Raw genomic sequence first — 26,122 nt, forward strand, 5'->3', positions numbered from 1 at the left:
CTTCCTTTCCCTGTATTTCTTTAGTTAGTTTATCCATTTTGGCACAGTCCATAATCTTTCTTATTATTTCATCTTCATTTGGGATTAATTTGTTTTTCCCTTTCTGGGCAAAGGCAATCCTTGCCGCTGTAAGTATATGTAGCATTAAATACTGGATTTCTTTTTTGTATTTCACCAACATAATTCCTAATAAAAAAAACTTCAGGTTTCCATTCTATTTTAACCCCTGTTATTGCCTCCAGCCAATTTTTGATCCTTTTCCAAAAAACTTTTGCCTCCTCACAGGTCCACCATAAATGATAATATGTTCCGTGTATTGATTCGCATTTCCAGCATTTTGGGGAGGTATTTGTTGAAATTTTAGCTAACCTTGATGGTGCCAGGTGCCATCTGTAAAACATTTTGTACTGGTTTTCCTTGTATGGAACTGATAGTGTCATTTTTAAATTTATTCCCCCAAATTTTTCCCATTTGTCTAATTCAATATTATAGCCAAAGTTCTGCGCCCATTTTATCATTTGTTCTTTCACAATTTCCTCTTCCATTTTATACTTCAGGGGGAATTTATATATTCTCCCTATCATCTTTCTATCTGGGCGAGCTCCATAAATTATTAAGAACAGGTTCCGATGTTGTAGTACTTCATTTATTTATTTATTTTTACATGTAAGAATGGTCTCAGAATCCAGCTGAGGGACAGAGGCTGCACTGCTTTTGTACAGGCTGGGTTGGAACACTTGTGGCTCTTTGGGTGCCCAGAAGGTATGAAATGTAGTTAAGAGGAGACATGGAAACAGAGATAGAGATAGAGAGAAGGGAAAAAAATCTATTAACTCAGCATGATCTGGGCCAGCAAATGTTAAATGTTTAAAAGAAAAGATGCTAAGAAGTCATGCACTGCGCTCTGAGCTGCACTGGGAACGAGAGATTTTCAAGGGAAGAAAATTGATGGGGTTATTCAAAATCACACATAAAATCACAGCTATTTCCCACAGTGCTCCCAAGTTCTTAGAACAATGTGAGCAAGTAAATGATGTCCTTAACCGCATCACTTCACTGATGCATATGTATGCAGATTATTTGTTTCTTAATTGTATCATTATGCGTTGATACCAATCTTTGCCTTGGAGGAGCAGAGAGAGCTGAAAGAAAGAGAGAAAGAGAGAGAGAAAATAAAACAATCCACCACAGATAAACTAAAATGAAGTCTCCAAAATACCTAGCAGCACTGGTTGACCTTGACTGACCTTGAAAAAGCTTAGCTGGCTGAGATCTTATTAGTGTTTGAATGTAAAGCCATCAACAAACCCCAAGGTTATAGACTAGAATGGGAAGTTTTTTTTAAAAAAAGCCAGGGAAAAAAATGCATGGCAAATCGTGTCCACACTTCTGTTTATAGCAGAGCTGCATCAGTTCATGAGGTCACAAGGATTTGAGATACAATTTAGGAAAACAACAAGAAAACAATTCCCCATAAAACCAGAGAGTAAAACCAATCGAAGTACAGCACTGAAGTTAACTGATGTCAAACCACAACAACATACCCAACAGCAGTGATCAAAGTCCAGATTGGCACCATGTTTTTGCTGTACCGCAGTAATACTTTCTAATTGTATTTGTTTTATACAAGAGTGAGATGGGTAGCTACGTAAAGAGAAAGAAATAAAATCAAAGTTGCAAACTAGGTATTCTGTGAATATATCTCCTTGGATAAAGACCACAATATTATACCATGCAGATATTCGGATATCCAGGTGTGTCCCCTATTGTACTTTCGTCAAGCTGCAATTAAAGGTAAAGTTGCCCTCACACATATGTGCTAGTTGTTCCCGATCCTAGGGGGCGGTACTCATCTCCGTTTCAAAGCCAAAGAGTCAGTGCTGTCTGAAGACATCTCCGTGGTCATGTGGCTGGCATGACTAAATGCCAAAGGCGCGCAGAATTCTATTACCTTCCCACCAAAGTTGGTTCCTATTTTTCTACTTGCATTTTACACGCTTTCGAACTGCTAGGTTGGCAGAAGCTGGGTCAAGTAACGGGAGCTCACTCCGTTTCGCGGTGCTAGTGATTCGAACTGCTGAACTGCCGACCTTTCTGATTGACAAGCTCAGCGTCTTAGCCCCTGAGCCACCTAAGCTGCAATCACAAAGCTCCAAATACTGCCAGTGTAGCTCATTGCACTGCAAAGAAATAGCTTGTAAAGTAGATCCTAGCCATGTGAATGAATTTATTTATCTGTTAATTTGCCTATTTATTTACTTCATCCTTAAGCTTTCCAGCTCTCAAAAAGTTCTGGGTGGCTTACAATGAAAACCCAAGCTATAAATATAAAACTGATAAGATCAAAAGCTTAGAATGGATAGAACAATTAATCAGTGAAAGAACTTGCCTCCAGAAGTTGCAAATTCTCCAACACTGGAAGTTTAAAGAAGAGATTGGATAACCATTTGTCTGAAATGCTGTAGGTTTTCCTGCCTAAGCAAGTGGTTGGATTAGAAGACCTCCAAGGTCCCTTTCAACTCTGTTATTCTATTCTAGAAACCTGAACTGACCTTTAAACAGATGCAATACTGCAGAGCGAAACAGAGTAAAGATCCATTAAGACTGTTAGTTCCTTCGTTACATTGATTCTCTCGCACTTCTAAAATTTAGCAACGGATCAAAGGCAAGATGTTCTTATCAGTGTTTGCTCAAAAAGAAAATACATAGGGAAAAAGTGCATGGACACGGCACACAGGATGACACTTTGGGAAGGAGAAAGAATTAATTTGTTCATTTAAACTGAAAGAAAAATATTTCCCTTTAACTTCAACCTGTATATCAAGCCCTAGACACCCCACTTATCTTGACAAAAATGATTTACCAAATGACAGGTGATGGAATGAAAACAAAGAGAGGTTGGGAGGAGGAGGCAGTTACTTTTGGTATAAGGCCTGTGGTTGCTTGAAATGGAAACTCTGTAAAATCAAATCGAAGAGAAAGTCCTGAAGCATTCAATGCTATGGGAAGATTTATTTTGGCAGTAGAACCACATTTAATAATAAGAGGTATTGTTACTGTTTGAGCCTTAGAAATGAATTCCAAACCAATTCTGAAGTACCGCTGAAGGCACATCTATGCATTTAAAGAGGAAACCGCTCTTATTTTTCATTAAGCTTTTTCTGAAGTTATAGTCTTGCTGAACCTCCTGACCTAAGAAGGTGAGTAATGGACTGTGAAGAGACACAAACCTGGATGCTAAAGTGCATTTAGGTGTTTGTAGGCATATGTACCTTTCTTTACAATATCTAATTTAAGAAATACATTGAATGCTCTCATATTAAGCAGATTAGTAATTAAATGACCATTATAATCATAACTTTACAATCTGGAAAATTGTTCAACTTACCAGGAACTTTGGGTGAAGGAAAAATCTGCTTCTAACCCTCTTGGGAGAATGGAAGGGTAAGGTGTTGAAGAAGCCATATAGGTTAATAAAGTGTGACACAGTGGTGGCACAGTGGTTAGAGGGTAGTACTGCAGGCTACTTCTCCTGACTGCTGAATGCCAGCAGTTTGGCAGTTCAAGTCCCACCGGCTGAAGGTTGACTCAGCTTTCCATCCTTCCGAGGTCAGTAAAATGAGTACCCAGATTGTTGGGGACAATATCCTGAGTCTGTAAACCAGTTAGAGAGGGCTGTAAAGCACTGTGAAGAGGTAAATACATCTAAGTGCTATTGCTATTAGTTTAAACAGTAGGCTGGAAAAATAAGAACTAACAATTCTCAAGCAAAATAGAATCACTAACATAAAGCATATTGCTTGATCGCTCAAGAGAAGGACTGGCCTAATGTCTATTCATTTGAAATGCAGGAAGAAAAGGCCTAAGATTAAAACCTTAGTTCTTGATCAAAACTTAATATATAACTTAATCCTCCCACACACACTCTCCCTCTCTCTTCCATTTCCTACCTGTCTCTCATACTACCCTTACCCCCCAGGGTTCTTTATGTTTTGCTTTTGGTGCCTTCAGCAACGGCCTGGACCAGTCCTTATGATTTTCTTGGGAAGTTTTTGGAAGTACTTTGCCATTGATCAGAGCTATTATAAGTTGGGTGGCATATTCATTTAATAAATTGTCATTGCCTTTTTCCTTAGAGGGTGACGTAAGATCTTGCCTATCCAATCTTCCCAAGAAAGCATAACTTTTGGCACTGCAGTTGTTCCAAAAGGAGATTTTATTGAACAGTTTGTGATAACAAGAGATCTAGGCAAGAACTGAAGCTTCTCTGTCAGGGCTACTTCACTTAATAACCAAGAAAGAAACCACTCAACTCCATTTTGCAGAATTAAAAGTATTTTTACTGGTTATAAGTAAATAATAGCTAAGCAAAGCTGGATCTGAGACAAAAGCGCGCACAAACATAGATATCAATGTATGACCCATTCCCCTCCCCTTGGTAACCCAGCCCATAGTCCAATCCAATTACTCCACAGATGTCATGTGGGAGACATCTTCAAAAATCATCATCAGGTTGGTATGCCGGACAGTTGGCCTTGGTGGGAAACTCCTCTCCCTGCCACATGTGCAGTAGATGGTGAGAACACCTTCCTTCTTACAGCCTCTCCTATACAGAATATTTCCCACACCCAAATACCGTGCCCCCCTCCCCATTTCAATGGCAGCCAAAAAAGCAAGCAGCAAAACAGAGGCTGACTTTCTCACTTAAAACCAGCTATTTAAAGCAATGCTAACCAAACCCCTCCCACACTACATCATTGCAGGGAAACAGAAATCTCATACAGAGATTAATACAGTAATGCAGGAAACAAAAACTGAAATTTCATATACAAACCACTCCATTCCTCCCTCCTTCCTCTCACCAAAATGCCAGCGGCTCTGTAGAAATATCTGGGACCTGACACTAGCTCAGTTAGCCTCATGCCTAAAGTGGGACTAGAATTCTCAGTCTCCAGGCTTCTTGCCTAGTGCCATAGCCACTGTACCAAACTGGCTCTCACTCATAAAACTGTAAGCAACAGGGAAAATGAAAAATATATACAGTAAAAAAATATCAGCTCCTCAGATACAGACATCCTTTCAACCATCAAATAGGATCACCCAGCTTAGCCAACATCGGTTTTCAAAGACCCCATAGAATAACTCTATCCTGACAGTTTTTTGAAATGTTCTAACTCCGTAAACAGGAAGCATATTCTATAGAGTAAGGAAAACAAATGAAAAATACCCGAGACATCTTCGGGAACAGAGGTTATTTCTCTATTTCTCCATACATCAATTCAACCCACCACTATGATGGGCTTTAAGTTCCAATGTTTTCATTCTATCTATCTACCTACCTATAGGAATTGGCTTAGAAACAACAAAATCCTCCTTCTGCATATCTTTATGCAGGTACACAGGTCAAGCACTGTTCGGTTTGCCCTGTCCAACTCAGGATGGAAATTCTCCTGCTCCATATAAAATAGGGAAATGGGAAAGAAATTCTCCTAGCAATTATTTTAAATTCATGGTCTAGCACTGAAGATTGTTGCAAGCTGATCTAAAGTTCTGTTTGAGCTCCTTCTGGTGCTTTAGGGGAGTTGCAGAAAGGATAAACAACAAAGCATAATAGATTTGTAGGGTGACGGAGGCTTGTTTAGGCAGCCTCTGAGAATGGACACGATTGAATGGAATAATATGAATAAGTGGGGTTCTAGGTATCTTAGAAGTATGTCTCTCTCATGTCCTTTGACCCTTGAGCCTTAAGTTGCAGGTGGACAGAACACTTTAAATTGTGAAGTGGAATACTTCAGAATTGACTGTATTGTATTGTATTGTATTGTATTGTATCGTATCGTATCGTATCGTATCGTATCGTATCGTATCGTATCGTATCGCATCGCATCGCATCGCATCGCATGACATCACATTGTGGTTGGTTGGTTGATTGGTCATTGAAGGCCTCCAAATACATATATTTTTCATTAAGATGGAAGATGGTTGTCTCAAGGAGAAATACAAGGGGAAAACTGGTGGTTGTAGCAACGTCATGGAGAAGGTAGTCCCAGAACATGGAAGTCAAAAGAAGCATTTAGATACTAACAAATACTATGATATAATGGGCATTGATTCCAAAACTGAAAAGGTAATTTACCTTTATCTTCATGTTTTGAATTCTATCCATGAAGACTGAATGGATAGTTCATGCAGTTACAATACTTTATTTGTAGCTTCTAAGACAGTGTAGCTTGCTAGAAGGCACGTAAATCTGAGAATTTCGGTGAATCTTAAACCTAATTATAGAAGATTCAAGTGGGTCACATCAGTGGTGGGATTCAAATTTTTTTACTACAGATCTGTGGGCATGGTTTGATGGGCTTGGTGTAGCTTGGTGGGCGTGGCAGGGGAAGGATACTGCAAATTTCCCATTTCATCCCGATCAGCTGGGACTCGGGAGGCAGAGAATAGATAGGGGCAGGGCCAGTCAAAGGTGATATTTACCAGTTCTCCAAACTACTCAAAATTTCCACTACTGGTTCTCCAGAACTAGTCAGAATCTGCTGAATACCACCTCTGAGTCACATGCATGAACCTTGAATACGATGCTAGAAAATAACAAAGAAAATATGTACATCTGATCCTTCTAAATATTTTTGCTTTTATACAGTTCTGAAACCCAAGCTGAGTCACGATTAAAGGTTCCTATGGTGAATTAGTCCCCCCCCCCAAATGCACCTGCTTTAAAATGAAGCAAATTTAATAAGTAATAGACCTTGAATAATGCTAATGTTTTAGAGACAATTATATTTCTTGCTACTACACATCCATCCATCCATCCATCCATCCATCCATCCATCCATCCATCCTTTTGAAGCTTTCCCAACTTCCACTTTTGATTTATCTTATTATGCAATCAAAATGCCTTCTTATTTTTTTGCTTTATATTTTAGGTGAAATTTTAGTAATCTTTTTTCCCTTTCCTGAGACTAACTGGAAAGTCCAACTGTGGGTTTTTTTTTGTGTATGTGTAATTGCCAATATATAAATGGTTGGATATTAACTCTCTTTGTATTTAGCATCAGAATTCCAGCTTGCTCATAGAATATGAATAACATTATTATCAAATGCATGGTGATTTTCTAATCCCAGATGCTTATTGTTAAACTGACAGGGCCATTTCATGGCAGTTTACTTTTTGCTCACATTAGAAATGGATCTAATTCTTGTGCTTTCACCTGGAACTTGGCTAACATTATAGAAAAGTGGAATCTTAAAGTCATACTTTCCCTGCCTATGCAAGATGATTTAAATTAGAAGCTTAACCTCGAGACTCTGGGAAGGATGTCTTCTCTGTTTAGGGAAACTACAATAAAGGGAATTAACTTTCTTTAGTTGAATAGGATCACAAAGTTTTACTTTATTTAATTTATTAAATTTATATGGATGGTCATCTCATTTGCATGTGATTTTGAGCCACATGCGTAGTTAAACACAAATAAAACCATCATCTTCTACCATTAAAAATAATTGAACAATTAAAAACCACATTTTAAAAGTACATTAATAAAAAGACAGTCCCTTGGACTGCAAGGTGATCAAACCGGTCAGTCCTAGAGATCAACCCTGACTGCTCTTTAGAAGGCCAAATCCTGAAGATGAAACTCAAATACTTTGGCCACTTAATGAGAAGGAAGGATTCACTGGAGAAGAGCCTAATTCTGGGAAAGATTGAGGGCAAAAGAAGGACAGAGAATGAGGTAGCTGGAGTCACTGAAGCAGTAGACATGAGCTTAAATGGACTCCAGAGGATGGTAGAGGACAGGAAGGCCTGGAGGAGCATTGTCCATGAGGTTGTGATGGGTCAGACATGACTTTGCAACTAACAACAACAAAATAAAAAGACAGATTAGAGGGCACTCTAACTATGTAGAATAGAACCATATTTCCTTAGGATCTTCAAGCCCAACAGCACATCCATAATGCAAAAGTTGGGGCCAATCTCACCCCAGGGGGCTGCTATCACAGTAGAAAAAGGTCTCTTTCCTGCCAAAAGAAGCTGCTTGGCTGATGGGACTCACCACATGCTATTTCTTCCATTGGGATGTCATTGAGATGACCAAGCTTCTTCTATTGTTGGTTTGAAATAAATTAGATGAACAAATCCAACTTCATGTTCCATTCAGGAATCTTAATAACTCCCATTCACCACCAATCCCCAATCTGATATTCGCTGGAACACATCCAGTGAGCATTACTGCTGATCCAATCCTTTAGAACTTTCTTCCTAATATTTAAGTTAGAACTCCTGCATAGAGATTGCTGGCCAGAGCAATGCAGTATAATATAGATAGCCCAAATGATAGATGCTGAGAGGAAAAATAACTGAAGCCTGCAAGACGCTGCACAACAGAATAACTGTTCCCAAGATTAGGTTCCTATCTATCAGTCACGAGAGAAAACTCAGGCTGTATTTAAAGGATTGGAGTTTGATTGATCTTCTGTATTTAGCATCTTGAAAATGATTGTTTGCTTTAAACCATGGGTAATTAATTGTCTAACTTTAATTCTGTTGTTTTCCTCTAAACAGAAAGTTATAAGATACTATCTGATACTGAATCAACCTGTTAGATCAGTACTGATTATTTTGACAACAATGGGTTTTTTTTCTCCCAAAAATGGGGGAATATATTTTCAGTGTTACCTAATTGACTTTCCCACTGATTTACAGCTCCTTCTATTGAAGAATTTTTCTCTTACTTAAACTTTTTAAAACTTTTGTTGTAATATCCTCTGACATTTTGCCCAAGGAAGAAACTTCCAAATTACCTCAAATTGGGATTTACTGATAACCTTAAAGAGGCCTGGAAATTATCCTCATCTGAATTTCTTTTTGAACTTTAAAATTATTGGATCTGGTTTCTGACTTGGAAGTGATGTATTAGAAATATCTGTTGTTTATTTATTTCCAAGTTTTGCAGAAAATGCCATTCATACAATAGATACAAAGTTTCCTTTCCTCTTGTTTGTTTTTGTTTTTTCTTCACAGCCACTAAATTACAGACATAATAGAAGCATTGTTAAAATAATAGTTGTAACTATCTATCTATCTATCTATCTATCTATCTATCTATCTATCTATCTATCTATCTATCTATCTATCTATCTATCTACCTACCTACCTACCTACCTACCTACCTACCTACCTACCTACCTACCTACCTACCTACCTATCTATCTATCTATCTATCTATCTATCTATCTATCTATCTATCTATCTCACAGAAATGTACATAGACACATGCATACCAGAGGTGGGTTGCTCCCGGTTCGGCTGAAGTGCTAGTGGAATTCAGGTCTAGGTTGCAGAACCGGCCGCAACCCAGGTCTGCCATGGCCCTGAACCGATTCCTTTGCTGTCGCTGGGCTGCCGACATTTTGGTTTTTAATGACTGCGCATGCACAGTTCATTATAATTTGTTCTCTGCAAGTGCAAAGAACAATTTACATTGAACAGTACACATACACGCAGTGCGCATTGCACACGGGTTGCGAACCAGTAGTAAAACCGGCAGCAACCCACCCCTGATGCATACATAAAGAAGTTGAAACAATAATAATATAAAAAAATATAAAACTTGTCTTTTTGTTACTGAGACTAAATGCTCAATAGGTGATTTTGGTTGAATCATCTCAAAAAGATTTTCACCTGATATGGTGATATTTTGTGGTCCATGTCATGAAAACTGACAAATTATTAATTTAGCAAAAGAAATATTGATAGTGAGAGTAAACATAGTACTGTTTGCGATATTCCTATTAGATACATCATTATTTTTATTTCTTAGTTCTCCTAAAGTTTTGAACAAAATGAGAAGAGAATGCAATAAAGTAGGGTGATTTATCAAACACATATCTCAAACAGAATGGAATTCTCATCCATTTGCACTGCAGCAGTCAATTTTAATAGATACAGATTCCCAGTACAAAAAGGACGATGGTGTACTGGCTGGCCATATGGCTGTTCAAGATAAGGAGGCTATCCATAGAAAGTAAGGACAAGCTAAATTTAACACCACAAACAGGACTGAGTAGATAGAGATTCAAACCAGACTAAAGACTCAAAACCTGCAATAAATTGAAGAAATCTATCCATTTCACTGAGCCCAGTGTCTGAATGTTAGAACTTCCCATCCTTATATTTTTATACCAAGAAATAGCTGAGGTGACTGACATTGGGAAGTATTGCTAGAAAGGGTTGGACTGAAAGACAGCACTGAAGAATTGATCATAGTGCCACAAGAACAGTCACTAAGCACCAGATCCATAGAAACAGAGGTACACAACGGTGGGAAGCCCCCCACCCCACCCCCAGTCCAGAAGAATGAAATATTTTGGGAAATATTAAAAAGGCAGGATAGAATATTTCCCCTAAAGTCAAAATCGAAAAAAAAAAATTAAGGGAGGAAGAAACCAGCACCAGTCTCCCTGCCCCCAAGCAAAAACTGAGGAGCTTTTAGAAATATAGATTTGGTAATCCATTCAAGGCAGGATATTTTGAAACTCCTTGCAGTACAGCTAACAAAAGCAGAATGATAGGATTAGAAAGCAGCCCCTCACCCAAGACCCAACACAGGACGAAAGCTGTTAGCCACAATAGGAATTGCCTAACATCCTTTCAGAATATAAGACCCTTCATTGCACCACTCCCAGAACAATTAAAATGTCAAAGTCACAGAAACCTGTAAAGATCCATCCACTCATTCAACCATTTGTTCAGCTGACCCAGAACTGCACACTGTCTTTGTGGTTCTGTTCAATAAACCAGCTTTCTAATCAACCCTCTATGTTGTTTCCAGATTCTTTCTCCCAGCTTGGAACTGATCTAGATGGGTTTCCTTCTAGATTTTCCTTCAAAATGGCTATGCATGGCCATTTTTGCAAAGGGGGCTGAGTTTCAGGAGGCAAAAAAATGCTGTGTTTAGTGTATAAGATGCACCCAGATTTTCACCCTATTTTTTGAGGGAAAAAGTTGTGTTTTATATTCCAAAAAATACGGTAGTTCATTCTTAGAAATAAATGGAATCTTGAAACAAAATCCTCTTCTTACATTCCTAAACTTTTTCAGCTTCTTGAGTAGTCCATATTTTAATTAAAAGTTCAGGAGAATGTTGGTTCCTTCTTTCTCCTAGCCAGGGTACACAACCTTTTCTCCCTTGCTTTCACTTTTTCATTCAGTAGTATATGATAAATTAGTGTGCACTGAAGTGTGTACAGTCACAACAATTTTCATATGAATTTGGGATTTGCATTTATTTTCATGTTTCAATAAACTTCAGTGTTCTCACAGTCCTTTCTAGGTGTCTTTTTCTTTATTTTCTTTCAAATTGACCTTTAATTCTTTCAAAACAATGGACAAAACAGAAGAATGGGTCAAAAGCAACAAAGAAATACATTTTGATTTGCAATTGATCTGGTCTCACTTACTCAGGGGTGACACTTGGTTTACTGTTATTCTTTTTTCCAAAAAAGCATCAATCATATTTCTATAGTTTTCCCAATAGTAGACAATAAAGACCTACCATGATAGATATTTAGAGGGATGACACACTGACCCATTGCCATGAAAGTGACCAAAATTGTTACATTGTTGTTAAAGTTAATATTTATCAGAATTGAAGATGCTGATATATTTCTTCTTATTGCTTTTAATTTGGGAATATTACTATGTGTCAGGCACAAAGGATCAGAATTACACATTAATTTCCAGATAAGCTGACTTATTGATCTCACTTGTAGACAAGAATCTATCAACTAAACAGGTCAGCACTAAATTGGCACTAGATAATAATTAATGAAATTGAAGGAGGGTTGGACTTGGGTCGCTTGTTGGAATATAAGGACTCCAGGCTGATTCCTCTCTTGACTCTATCCCCAGACTCTGTCTCTTTATTCTCCTACATTATGTTTAAAATTACTATTAAAAATGCAAAGGCTAGTATCTGAGAAGTTGCGTTTCTGCAAAGGCAGCTGGTGCTACGTTGAAACCTTCACACCCAAAAAAGGAATAGCATAAACAAGGAGTGGAGAGGCGAAAAACAGAAGCACAATTTTGTAAAAAGCAAAAGTAATTTACTGGGACCTCAGCTATAAATCTACTAGGCAATAATGACCATCTCTTGACACCGCTGTTGACATTGATCAAGTGAACTGCCCAAAATTTCCACCCCCACCAACCTTGAAGCATTTCCTGATGGAGTCTGCTAGCATTTATGTAGGGATGTCAAAGATAAAAGTCTAAGAAGGAACAGTACTTACTTGTGCTACAGAATCATTTATTGAAATAACAATGATTGCCCTTTTCTGGATCATCTTTTTTTTTAAAAAAAATTCATATCAACAAAGCCAGCGATCAGCCTAAGCAAAACAAATAACCAGCCATGTGCTCAGTGGGATTCAGTTAATAAAACTTCATTTTTAACTCGCCCATGGGTACAGCAGCAACTGATATTGATCACTTGCTGTTTGGAGATTATCAGGCAAGGGGAGAAATAAAACAAAAGGCTGACATCACATTCAACATGATTTCACTAAATTTGATTTTCCTTAGCAACCCTTTTAATGATTACTTAAAAAAAAATCTGGGTTTCAGTATTGGTTGAAAGGGCTTTAGTCCCATTTAAATTCATTAGATCATAGAGCTCAACAATAGAGGTACTGTCAAGATTCCAAGTAACACATCCCCATCAAAGAGAACTCCCTGGCAGACGAGATGGCGCAGTGGTTAGGGTGCAGTACTGCAGGCCACTTCAGCTGACTGTTATCTGCAGTTCAGCAGTTCTAATCTCACCGGCTCAAGGTTGACTCAGCCTTCCATCCTTCCGAGGTGGGTGAAATGAGGACCCAGACTGTGGGGGTGATATGCTGACTCTGTAAACCGCTTAGAGAGGGCTGAAAGACCTATGAAGCGGTATATAAGTCTAACTGCTATTGCTATTGCTATATTCCTCAAAGGACATTTTATTGGAACATATCAAATTGGCACAGTCTTGGTGGAAAACCAACTCTACTTTCCTGCTGGTTTTGCACTCAATTAAAAGTAAAAGTAAGAAACTTCCCCTCAGAGTCATCAGTCACATGATCCAATTAGCACACAGTCTAATCCCGTGATGGTGAACCAATGGGACGCATGCTACAGGTGGCACACAGAACCATATTTGGTGGCAGAACCATATTTGGACAGCCGTCAGCTGTGGTGCACATGTACGCATTGGCCAGCTGATTTTTCACCCTTCCACAGGGCCAGGGGAGGTCATTTTTGTCCTTTCTAGACTTCAAGAAAGCCTGAGGACACTGGGGAGGGCAAAAAATGGTCCCAACGAGCCAACCCAAAGTTCATTCCCAAGCTTGGGGAGGGGTCACACATCCAGGTGGGCAGGAAATTGAGTGGGAATGGGTGCATGCATGTGCACGCAATTTTGGCACGCCGTAAGAAAAAGGTTTGTCATCACTGCTCTAATAGTTGAGACAGGAGAGATGATATACAAATAAAAGATATAATCATAGGCCTAGAAGGGACTTCAGAGGTCTTCAGTCCAACCCCTTGCTCAAGATAGACTAGAATTCCAGGCAAATGGTTGCCCAGTCTATTTTTGAAAGCCTCTTGTGATGGAGAAACACTATTCCATTGTCTCACTGTCAGAAAATTTCTCCTTAGTTCTAGGTTGGATCTCTTTTTAACAGGCTTCCACCCATTACTTCCTGTCCTGCTCTCTGGTACTTTGGAGAATAGCTTGAGCCCTTCTTCTTTTGACAATCCCTCAAGTCCTGTAAGAAACTTATCATCTCATTCCAAATCCTTCTCTTTGATAGGCTAGGGCCTAGGCATACCTATTTAGCTCCCTCAAACATTCATCATCCAGTTTAGCCTCCAGATGTTTTATCATCTTTGTTGCTCTTCTCTGTACACTTTATAGTGTGGTATCTTTTTTCTATTGTGGTGACCAGAACTGTATGGAATATCCCAAGTATGGCCTCACTAATATAATATAAAGCAGCATTATCACTTCTCATGATCTTATAGTATAGCCTTTATTGTCCTTGTACAAAATAAATACAATGGAATTGGTTATCTTGGTGTTGTCCATCTGTTGATATATATATAAAGGTAGATGGAATGAGGTAGTCTGGATTGGTCCCTAGGTAAATAATAAATTTGATCTGGAAAATTGTCTCAGTCTGATGCTTTGAATTAGATTGATCTGAATAGTTGATGTGATTGTTTTTTTAAAAAAAGATTTGGGGTTACTTTTTTCACACAAGAAATTACATACACTTCCCATGTGTGTTGCTAGTAAAGAGGTTGAAAGGAATTCAAGAAGCCAAAGTCTGTATGCTTTCCATAAAAATGTTATTTTGATTGCATTCTACTTTTTGAGATTCTTTCATTGTGTAAAGCTAAATGCTTTAGCTTTTTCCAAAATAAAATCAGGATGGATAGCAAGGGGCTAGAAAGCAGGAAAACCATACTTAAAAGTTGAGATACATCTTACTTTTTTCTTTTCTTCTTCTTTTGTTTAATAACAGAACAAGTCCAGCAGAAATTCTGACCAGAATAAAATGTACTGTTCTAGTTAATAGTAAGGTAAAGATTCCCCTCGCACATATGTGCTAGTCGTTGCTGACTCTAGAGGACGGTGCTCATCTCCATTTCAATGCCAAAAACCAAGCACTGTCCAAAGAAGTCTCCATGGTCATGTGGTCAGCATGACTAAATGCCAAAGGTGCATGGAACACCCTTACCTTCCCACCAAAGGTGGTCCTTATTTTTCTACTTGCAGTTTTACATGTTTTCGAACTGCTAGTTGGTAGAAACTGGGACAAGTAACAGGAGCTCACTCCATTTACACAGTGCTAGGGATTCAAACCGCTGAACTGCAGACCTTTCTGATCAACAGGCTCAGCATCTTAGCCACTGAGCCACCGTGTCCCTAGTTAATAGTATTTGATCAAATTCTACTTGATCATAAAACAAATAAAAACTTCTAATTGGGATAATTCAAAACGTTCCATTTTTAAAAAACAATCCCATACTGAAGACATTAAGCAGTGCATCTGCACTCACTCTAGGAAATTTTTGGTCTTAAAATAATCCATTCTTTTGGAATTCTGACTTTGTTGTAAGATTGGCTTTTATGAAGTGTCATACCTCCAAGTGTCTAGTGGCAGGGATGAGGACTTCTATAAGTTCTCCCAGAGTCATCATCTCTTTCAGACTTTAATGTTTACAGCTGAGCTGTCCTATCAGTGCCCAATAGGATATACATTTTTGTTTTAGGTCTTCTCCAAAATCTGGGAGAAATCCTAAAGCAACAGTCAAGGATGGTATAGTATCAGGGATGAAATTCAGCAGATTTTGACAGGTTCTGGAGAACCGGTAATGGAAATTTTGAGTAATTTGGAGAACTGACAAATACCACCTCCGGCTGGCCCCAGAGAATGGAGAGAATGAGAGAGAATGGAGATTTTGCAATATCCTCCCCCTGGCACACCCATCAAGCTATGCCCACAGAACTAACACAGTTAGAACAATTAATCAGTGGAACAATTTGCCTCCAGACGTTGTGAATGCCCCAACACTGGAAGTCTTTAAGAAGATGTTGGATATCCATCTGTCTGAAATGGTATAGGGTTTCCTGCCTAGGCAGGGGGTTAGACTAGAAGACCTCCAAGGTCCCTTCCAACTCTGCTATTGTATTGTATTGTAACTGGTAGTATTTTTTTTTAATTTCACCTCTGTATACTATTAAATGTTAGAGAACTTATGGCAAGGAAAATCACTGGCTTAGAGGATGATTTAGTCTCTTAACATCACCCTTCACCCTCATAGGTTTGTTGTTCTGAAGATAAAATGAAGGTAGAGCTCCATATAAACCATTTCAAGCTCATGAATTTATGATGGCAATAACAACAAAAATGATGATGACCTCATTCTTGTTGTTGCACCTCTTGCTTGTTCTAATGCATATGAACCTCATTACAAATAACCCATCATATTTGAGTGATAAATCTATTTTACTATGGTAAAATAAAAGATTTGTCTTATTAGAAGTTGCAACCTAGGGGATGCTGTAATTTTGACAATATTTTTAAACATCTGTAAACTGAAAGCAAATTGTTGATTCTTCACAAGCACTTATTCATGTATTTGACAAAGTGTGGCACACTTTTAAGTTTGGTGTCTTCTTCTTTTGCTTTTCTTTCTTCAGTGGTTAAAGGAAGTTAAAAAAAACTTTTTGCAGCTTTTTATAAGTTGTCATGTGTACCAATCATCTTTGCTATCCTGCCCTCTTGTTTCTCACTGTAGAGACTATTTACAAAGTATTCTTTTAGAGAAATGACTGTTTAGACATAACCTGTACATCTTACAACTTGGCCTATACAGTTAAATTCAGCTCCTCCAACCACTCTGGTAAGACCTTTCCAAAGGAGTTTCTCTGATGCTCTCAAGAATAAAGACTAGAGTTTATAAGAAAAGCCGAACCCTTCCTTTGGCAGCAAGGAATAGCAGTGACTTAATTAAGAACACCCATATTTAATATGAATGAACTCTTACCTTACCTCTCCTGTTGGAGATAAGCAAAGTCTCTGAACTGTAGCTTCAAAGTGTTTTGAATATCTTGCAGAGACAACTTAGTTGTCTTTGCTGATACCTCACTCAGAAAGATCAGAAAGGTCAAGGAAAAGTGAAGCTATCTCTTTCAAGAGTGGCCATTTGAAGACATTCCTTCAATCTTGTAAGTTTGAAGAAGCCATAAAGTTGCTAGTATGTTCCATAAATGGGATGCATATATTTAAGCAAGTATGTCAAGAGATCCAGAGGTGGGTTGCTTCTGGTTTGGCCCGGATTGGGTGAACCAGTAGTAGCAGCGGAGGGAGCTCTGCCCACCCACCAGATGCTTCTGCGCATGCGCAGAACCAATAGTAAAAAAAAAAAAATTGGCAACCCAGCTCTGAAGAGAACACTAAAATCTACAATGAGTTATATGGATATTTCATCCATGTAGTCTTCAAGATCCAAACAAATCAGCATAACAAACAGAATGCAGATATATCTTCTTTTCTCTCTATGAGTAATACATAGTGAGATTGCTTGCTACCAAGAAAAGTTTCCTTTCACCAAGTTCTTTCTATTTCACAGAGATGCACAAAAAGCTCAATTTTCTCCAACTCTGGGAAGATGACACAGTTCTACTTTTCTAAACTGACTTTTATTGTGTAATAGACAAAGTAAGGTGTTACAAAGGAGATTGACTCAACACCTCGCTTTTGCTGTACAAATTACAGGTCTGGCTTCATAGCATTATGTTCTTCATCATCCAGTTTGCAAACTTTTGAACATAAGTGGGAGGTAGATTTTAAAATAAAGGAAATTGTAGACAAAAGCTGTTCCCAGAAGGAAACAGTAGGAGTCTTGAAAATAGAGAGTGTGATGAAAAAGTAGGAAGCAGGGGGAAATTATAGGCCATTTTCACCACCATTGGTGAACAGAAGTAGTCTACTCCACATATACACATCTATCTATATATCTGGTAGCTTTGGACTATCAAATGTACATTTTCATTGGCTTTTTTGATAGTAAACTCAGAGCTCTTAAAAGCCTTAGGTACTATTCTTCAAGAGCTGTGACTTGATTCAACTATCATACAGTAGAAGGAGAGAAGCATGATTTTCTACTTCTCTTTAAATTATCTTGCCAGAGACTTAGGTTTATTATCAATTTCATGCTTTTTAAATGTGATTTGTACTCAAAGCATAGCTCCAAGGAAGGGGGATTAAGGCTATCCTTTTAATTAAGTCAATAAATGATTGAACAGAATGCAGCCTTCCCCAGCCTTAATTATGGCACCGGAGAATGTTGAATATGAGACAAATAAATATTTTATTTTCCCTAAGCTTTTTTTGTCCTTTAACATTTGAAGTTGAACTAAGATTGCGCAATGGTCTCTTGGCATTAAAAAGAATTGAGCTGTGCCAATTATTTTCTGCAAATATTCCTCACTGTACCTCATGACCATCTCACAGTAGAGTTCTTTGCAGCCACACTACATTCAATTTTGCATGAAAAGTGTGTTCCAGCATGGCAGATCTCTGAATCCAAAGAGGATTGCATAATTCAGGATCATTTGCAACTCAAGCAAGGTGGGACAGGTGACTTTAATTTGCCCTCTCCTCAGTTCAAAGTCTTCTCTAAAGCTCTATATATGATACTATATATGATAATCTGGCATTGCCCAAGTATTTATTTTTCCTAATCCTGTATTAGACAGGAAAAGCCCTGATTTCAGTGACAATTAAATTAGTTACAAATGTTCTCCCTATGCCCACAGAAGTGTTAGGAAAAGTGATACCACCTTAATTCTAATGTTACATTTTACCCCTTACCAGAGGGAGCCCCCTTGTGGAGTACTGTGAAGCCATTACCACGGCAACTCCACTACGCTATACAGTAGAAGCCATTTTATGGCCGTACAGTAGAATTCATTGTAAGGCATATTAGGCTGTATTTTAACAGAACACACACCCTGACGGGTGTTAGGTGTGTCTTATCCCCATAGTATTTGTTTCCAGAGAGTATGTAATATGCATACCAAGTTTGGTTGAAATTGCTCAAGGTGTTCCAGAGTTATGCTGGAACATACAGATACACACACAACTATTTAGATAGATAGATAGATAGATAGATAGATAGATAGATAGATAGATAGATAGATAGATAGATAGATGATAGATAAATAGATAAATAGATAAATAGATAAATAGATAAATAGATAAATAGATAAATAGATAAATAGATAAATAGATAAATAGATAAATAGATAAATAGATAAATAGATAGATAGAACATGGGGATTCAGCCATGAGAAACTTTTTGGAACTCACTCACACAAAGTGTCTTATTAGAGCATATTGCATTCAGTGAAATTGTTGCGGCACTTGTAATTAGATTACTATTAATTTCCACTTGCAGTAAATTTGATCAGGGGTTGGGTTTGGAGATGCAAAGTTTTCAGACATTAAGACAATTTTTATGTCTTCCCTGGCTCAAATATTTTATATATGTGTGTATCTCTTGTGTTTTAAGTAAATAGGAAATATTGTGTTAAAATTTCCCCAATTTTAATACCCCCCTTTGTATTTTCCATTATATTCAGTAAAGAATTGCAAATCACGATCACATGATCATGAGATGCTGCAAAAGTATAAAATGAATCAGTTGCCAAGCTCCTCAAATGTGATCAGAAGACCATGGGGATGTGTGGGCCATTGTAACTAGTATCCTGGGGGAAGATTATGTCACAAATCTGAACAGTCATGAAGCAATGAATCATAAATTGATTATTATCTATAAACTAGCTGATAACCCAGCGCTGTCCAAGTATTTATTTATCCCAACCCTCCTTCCATGAATGTCGCTGCAATTTCTAATGTTGGATTTTTCCCCTTACCAGAGGGAGCCCCCTTGTGGAGTACTGTAAATCCATTATCACAATGCTGTTTAGTAGAAGGCATTTTATGGCAGTACAGTAGAAGCCATTTCAAGGCACAACAGGCTGTATCTTAACAGAACACATACCCCGAGGGGTGTTAGGAGTGTCTTACCCCCACAGTATTTGTTTCCAGAGAGTAAGTAATTTGCATACCAAGTTTGGTTGAAATTACTTCAGGCATTCTAGAGTTATGCTGGATCACACACACACACACACACAGAGAGAGAGAGAGAGAGAGAGAGAGATAGAGAGAGAGAGAGAGAGAGAGAGATTGTGTGTGTGTGTGTGTGTGTGTGTGTGTGTGTGTGTGTGTATTTTTTCAGAGAAATGTAATCAGTAAAGACTAGGAAAATGTTAAGCATATGGAAGTTATCAGTGGTGGTGTGTGCATTTTCCAGCTTGTATGATACATTTATCAGCTATAATTTTAGAATGAAACCTCTTTTTTTCTTACCCCAGGAATATTAGATTGAAAGAGAGGTACTATTAAAAGTTTCACTTGGCAAGGCAGACAGCAAGACCAAATCATGGTGTTCCCTTCATTAACAAAACCTCTATTTAGCATTTCATATAGTCACAGGTTATTTCTGGAAAGAAACATATCTGCTAATGAGATCATTTTGAAAGATATCCAGGAATAGAGAGAGGTGTTTTGTTGTTTCTCTGGCATAAAGTTAAATGTGCAATGGGGGAAAAAATCACTTAAAGATTTTGTTTCTTCTAATTGGCAATGAATGTGAATCTTACCATCCTTTCTTCATAAATGTGCTAAAGCAGTCATTCCTATACAGCACTCTATTGAATCCTTCCTTTCCCACAATCTGGCCCTTGAGAAATCCAAATTGTGAGAGCATAGTATTGGCTTGGAGAAAACTACTTTAAAGAATAGGTTGGACAATACCTATAGATCATGCTCCCATCCCACTGGGTTATGGAAGAAACATTATATACATGAGTTGAATCAGAAAGAACAAGCCATGAACAAGCTGGAGAATATATATATAAGTTCTACTCCCCTTCCTCACCTAAAAAGAATGCTGTTCCAACTGCTAGTTGCCTTATATTAACACACTTTGATACTAAGGAGTTAGACATTCTACTCCCCCTCCCTACCTGAAAATAACTCTGTTCCAACTACTAGTTGCCTCACATTCTGTTCAAACTGGCAAACATTCCATTCCTTCGATGCTAGGCAAAGCTTTGGATTTTAACTGGAAAACAATGTTCCAGAAGTGCTAATGTAGCACCAGTTGACAAGTCCATAGAACAGTTGCATTTTTCCCATGGGATATATAGTTGCTCCTTCCAGTTATAGTGTGATTTGAAGAAAAAACACTTTGGATTTAAACATGGTCACTCTAGTCTACAGCTTTTCAAACACAGCAAGTTTAAGATGTATGGACTTCAACTCCCAGAATTCCTCAGTCAGTTGCCAACTCTGAAAAATACTGATTTAGACAGATTAATGGTATGTGGAAATGACTTTGGGAGACAGGAGAAGGAGCCAAAGACTGGACAACTGGCCCATAGAAAATACAGTTACTACTCCTTGTTATACTTCTTGTTTGGACTATGTCAAAAGGCTAACATCCTTAGATTTCTAGGGAAGGCAAGATTTTGGTCTAATCCAGCAGAAAAAAAGGATCTATGCAATTAATTCATATGCCTGTTCTGCATTTGTTTACTCACTCCAGAAGATATATGTGGTCTTCTTCTGGCAGGAATCTGTTTCTTTCCATTCTTCAATAAGAACATTTTTTTTTTCAATTGAAGTAAAAGTACTTTATTTCAAAGAAAAATATATACTCAGATTCTAGTATTAGATGGAGTGGGAGAAGGGAAGGAAAAAATGCTGGCCTCCAAAGAATCCTATCTCATTTTTGTTGTCATGATCTTGTCGCAGAATTAAATAACTCCTTTGATATGCTTACCAATGACTTTTTGTAAGAAATGAACTGCCCAAGTTGAAGACAGAAAAAGGATATACATTCGTTGGGAAAAGGCTTAATGAAATGTCAACAGAAGATGAGGACATTCTTTGCACTATTTTTCCCTCTATTTCTCTCTCTTAATTCTCTTTGTTCTTGACAAGCATGGCTTTTGCTGTACATGTTGATTGTTGGTATGTTGGTGTGTGCATCCATATATGTGTGTGTGAGAGAGCTTTAGCTAAATCTTTTTTCACTAGGAGGATGAGTCCATTTTTTTTCATTATCTTTGAATTCTGTCTACACAAGGAATTTTGCTCTGTCATTGTAAAGTAACACAATTCTGCGAGTGAGATGAACACTTTCCAAATTAGATAGATAGACAGATGATAAATGATAGATGATAAATAGATAGATAGAAATATTATTTGTAAACCTTTTTTTTAAAAAAAATCAATTTGCATCATATGTTTTATTTCTCAGCGATTCGTGCCCCCAACAGTCATTATTCCTGAGTCATGCCCTGTACAATGCTTAATTTTATGCACATATACATTTCTTCATGATTTTTAAAATATATCCTTCCTCATGTCTAATATTTTTGATTTTACAGAAACTACGCATAGAAGGCAAGTTCTAGAATCCTATGGTCCTTCCTCCTGTTTTCTATTTGTTTGTTTGTTTGATTTTTGAGGAAAGAGAAGAGATAATAATCTAAGATAAAAACTATTTATTTAATTTATATCCCATGTTTATTATTTTTACAATGAGTCAAGGTGGTAAACATATCCAACACACCTTTCTCCTCCTATTTTTCCCACAACAAACTTATGAAATGAGTTGGGCTGAGAGAAAGGGACTCTCTCTCTCTCTCTCTCTCTCACACACACACACACACACACACACAAACAAACAAACAAACAACTCTATTCTCCACTCCTGCTCTCACTCTTTCCTTTGAAAAAGAAAGTTAATATTAAAAAGCTAACTAAATAAAAAATAAAATTCTTGAATATTTTTATTCAACCCTAAGGTGAAATAAAATATTTTGGGTTTTATGCCTAGATTACATTTTCTCAGTAAAGAGTAGTATGATAATTTTTACCTGAAGCACATTATCACATTTTTTAAACAAATACAGCAAGAAAACTAAGTATGTACTTTAGTTTTCCAGTACATGGAATAGCAAACTTGTACTTTGTAACGGGTATGAAATTTATTTCTTATGCTCCATCAACTTTTATGCTTTATGAAAAATAGACGTAAACCAAGAGATGGATTCAGGTTGAAAGGTTACTTTTTACTTTCTTAATTCCTACAAAAACTTGGATTTCCATTTTTTGAGATTTAGCTTGGTTTAGGATCCTCATAGCTTCCTGGTTGAAACTATGGTTAAATCTGTCCATCTATTGTGAAATTAAGGCATTTTTCATCCTGTCTTCTGATTGCTCGTTGTATTCATAGATGTGCTCTTCTACCCATCAAGGTTGACTCATCTTTCCATCCTTCAAAGGTTGGTAAAATAAGGACCTAGATTGTTGAGGGCAATATGCTAACTCTGTAAACCACTTAGAGAGGGCTGTAAAGCACTGTGAAGTGGTACATAAGTCTAAGTGCTATTGCTATTGTACATATGACTCGATATACAGGCCTTACAATGTATATTGTAGATGAGTCATTCTTTTTTGGGGGAGGGGGCTCCTGGATCTTTTGGTTTACTTAATAGCAATAGCACTTAGGCCGCTACCGAATCAGCATATTGACTCCAACAATCTGGGTCCTCATTTTACCCACCTTAGAGGGAAGGAAGGCTGAGTCAACCTTGAGCCTGGTGAGATTTGAACTGCCAAATTGCAGGTAGCCAGCAGTCAGCAGAAGTAGCCTGCAATACTGCACTCTAACCACTGTGCCACCCTGGCTGATGCCTTCAGTTTGTAACAAAGAAACAACAGATCAAGATATTTTTCATAATAGCACTGTTATCCTTTTCATAGCATTTTTGATAAAATTGCAAGGTTGTCCAATTTATTGAAATATGTTATATGAGAAACCTCTTTCATTTTTCTGGTGTTGGGGGTAGCTTCAGTGTATTTGTGCTCATCTGAATAATGTTCTTACACACTTTCTCTTATGAACATCTGTTGTTACTTTGATAGTGGAGCCCTTGGTTAGCATGGGTGGATTTTAATTTGCCACCATTTCCTTTGCTGGTGAGGATATCCTGTTTTCTTCTCTTGTGAATATTATTCTTTTGAAGATGTTGTTGATTGTTTTATATGTCTTTTTTACTTGTTCCTTTTTCATTATGACAAAGGTGTCATCTGCATACCGGATTCATTCTTGTGGCTGTAGGCATGAAATTTCTATAGTTTCTATACATTGAATTACAGTTTTTGTTATAAGTCTTGAAAGTGGAGATCTCACAGGTGCTCCTCCGATTTGTTGGTATATTTGTCCATTTGAGCTGCATCAGTGATGTGCGGTGAGGTCTATGGCTGGTGAGGCAGTCCTCTCCCCCGATATCCCACTGTCTAAAGCACTTTCTTTCTTTTGCCCGCCTGAGTTCTGACTTAGGCAGGTGAAAGAAAGCGGCAGCCCGCCAGCTGAGGCAGGGGACCTGGTAGGCTGCCACTTTCTTTTGCCCGACTGCTGCTTTCTTTTGCCCGCCTCTGTGCCGCGGACACAGGGGTGGGCAAAAGAAGGGGCAGCCAGGCAAAAAAAAGAAACACACACACACACAATTGCACTAGGAGGATTAATTTTGAATTCCTCCCTCTCCCTCCAACCCACATACCTTTTCCAACTGTTTCACAGAGGATTTCAACTCTGCTCTTGCCTGCCATCATGAAAATGTAAAAATGTAAAAGGAAAAAGGCAAGGGCTGCTGAGGTCAGGCTGGGCTAGTTGCTGCCAGAGTCCCCATAGATGACTCTGCTTAACTGTTTAAAAAAGCCTCTAAAAACCGCCCTCTACAGAAGGAGGCAAAAGAACCATGTGCCTCATCTACTGTACATAAGGAATTTTTTGGCTTTTAACCCTTGTTTAACTCTGCTCGAGTGATCATAAAGTCAGACTAGACTAGACCTCATTCTCGTGCCACCTCCTGTAGAGGGCACTTTTTTAGAGGCTTTTTTAAACAGTTAAGCACTAAACAGAGTCATCCACTGTGACTCTGGCAGCAACTAGCTCAGCCTTTTTCCTTTTACATTTTTTTTCTTTTCATGATGACAGTGGTGAGGCTCTGCCTCCCCTGCCTCCCCTGACTGCACGTCACTGAGCTGCATGGTGGCCTAGTGGTGAAGATGCTTGCCTCCCACTCAGAAGATTGAGAGTTCAACACTAGATAATGTCAGATCTGTTGCAAACTTAGTGTGGCATCACGAAGGGCATCTGACCAGAAAATGCTCAGCTCCATCCATCCTGACTCTACCCTGAATTAAGGGATTATGGGGTTGTAAAAAGTGAGTTATTTGTCCATCAAACTGAAAGTAAGTACTGAGGCAGAAGTTGATAAGTTTCATGATTCTGACTCTCAAATGACTTGAAGTTTTTAATATAATCACCAACCAATATTTGGAAACAAACAAGCAGCTCTGTCTATTCTTTTAAACTCAGTCTTTGAAGATTTCCGTGGTGATGATTTTATCCATCAGGTAAAAGAAGGGAGAGTGGAAGAACAGATTCTGAAATTGAATGCTGCAATAGTATAAGAGAAAATGGCATTTTATGACTAATGATGGTATCACTAATACTATGCAGTGTTGGGCATTGCTATCTTCTTTCTGTCCCTGTTCTGAGATGAATTTGGGGAATAATGACTGTATCTGTGGTCCCAAAATAGTGTCAGCCCTCATCATACTATAATGACATATTTATTTACTTTTTTGACAAAGAAAATATGTTAGCTCCCCAGCCACTCTAGACAGCAAGACTATTCTGCCTTCAAAAATTTATTTCACCACAGATACATATCTGAGTTATCTTGTCTGGTTAGCTTAGCAGTTGTAAGGATTAACTAGGGCAATTCCATTATTTAAAATGCCTTATGTGAAGCTGACTACATAAACTTCTATGTTTATTTAGGTCTTTCACCTGGGAACTTTTCTTAATATGCCCCTGCTTGTCTGATCATGTAGACTCTTAATAAACTTTTGGTGATTTTTAATCCATGTGTGGATAACCTTGCCACTTTGATGGCAGAGAAGAGAGAAAGACATCGAGGGAGGGGGAGAGTCTCTTCAGGGTATTTCTTCAATATGCATTTATAAATTAGAATAGAGGTTCTTAACCTGGGGTGTGTTGATAGATTTTAAAAGGGGTAAAATGCAATTTTCAGTATCCACTAACTGAAATTTTGCTGAATTTTTTATTAGTTGAATGGACTAATAAAGAAGCATATATATTAATTATGTTCACACTATTTTGATAAGTGTATTCGAGCATAATTGGTTTTCTTGGTATTACATCTGTATCTTTGTAATTTATTTTAGGAATTTTGATACATTTTTCTAAGTGGTTTCAATAGGTTTCACCAGATTTTTTAAAAGGTATACAGCACACGAGTGCCTGTACATGCATCTACAAACACATAAAATTAAGAATACTCTGTTTAAGTTACTAAATTTTCTTACTTAAATGTATCCTTCAGCTATAGGAGATGGTGCA

This window comes from Thamnophis elegans, chromosome 5 (assembly GCF_009769535.1).
Source record: "Thamnophis elegans isolate rThaEle1 chromosome 5, rThaEle1.pri, whole genome shotgun sequence".
Lineage (NCBI taxonomy): Eukaryota > Metazoa > Chordata > Lepidosauria > Squamata > Colubridae > Thamnophis > Thamnophis elegans.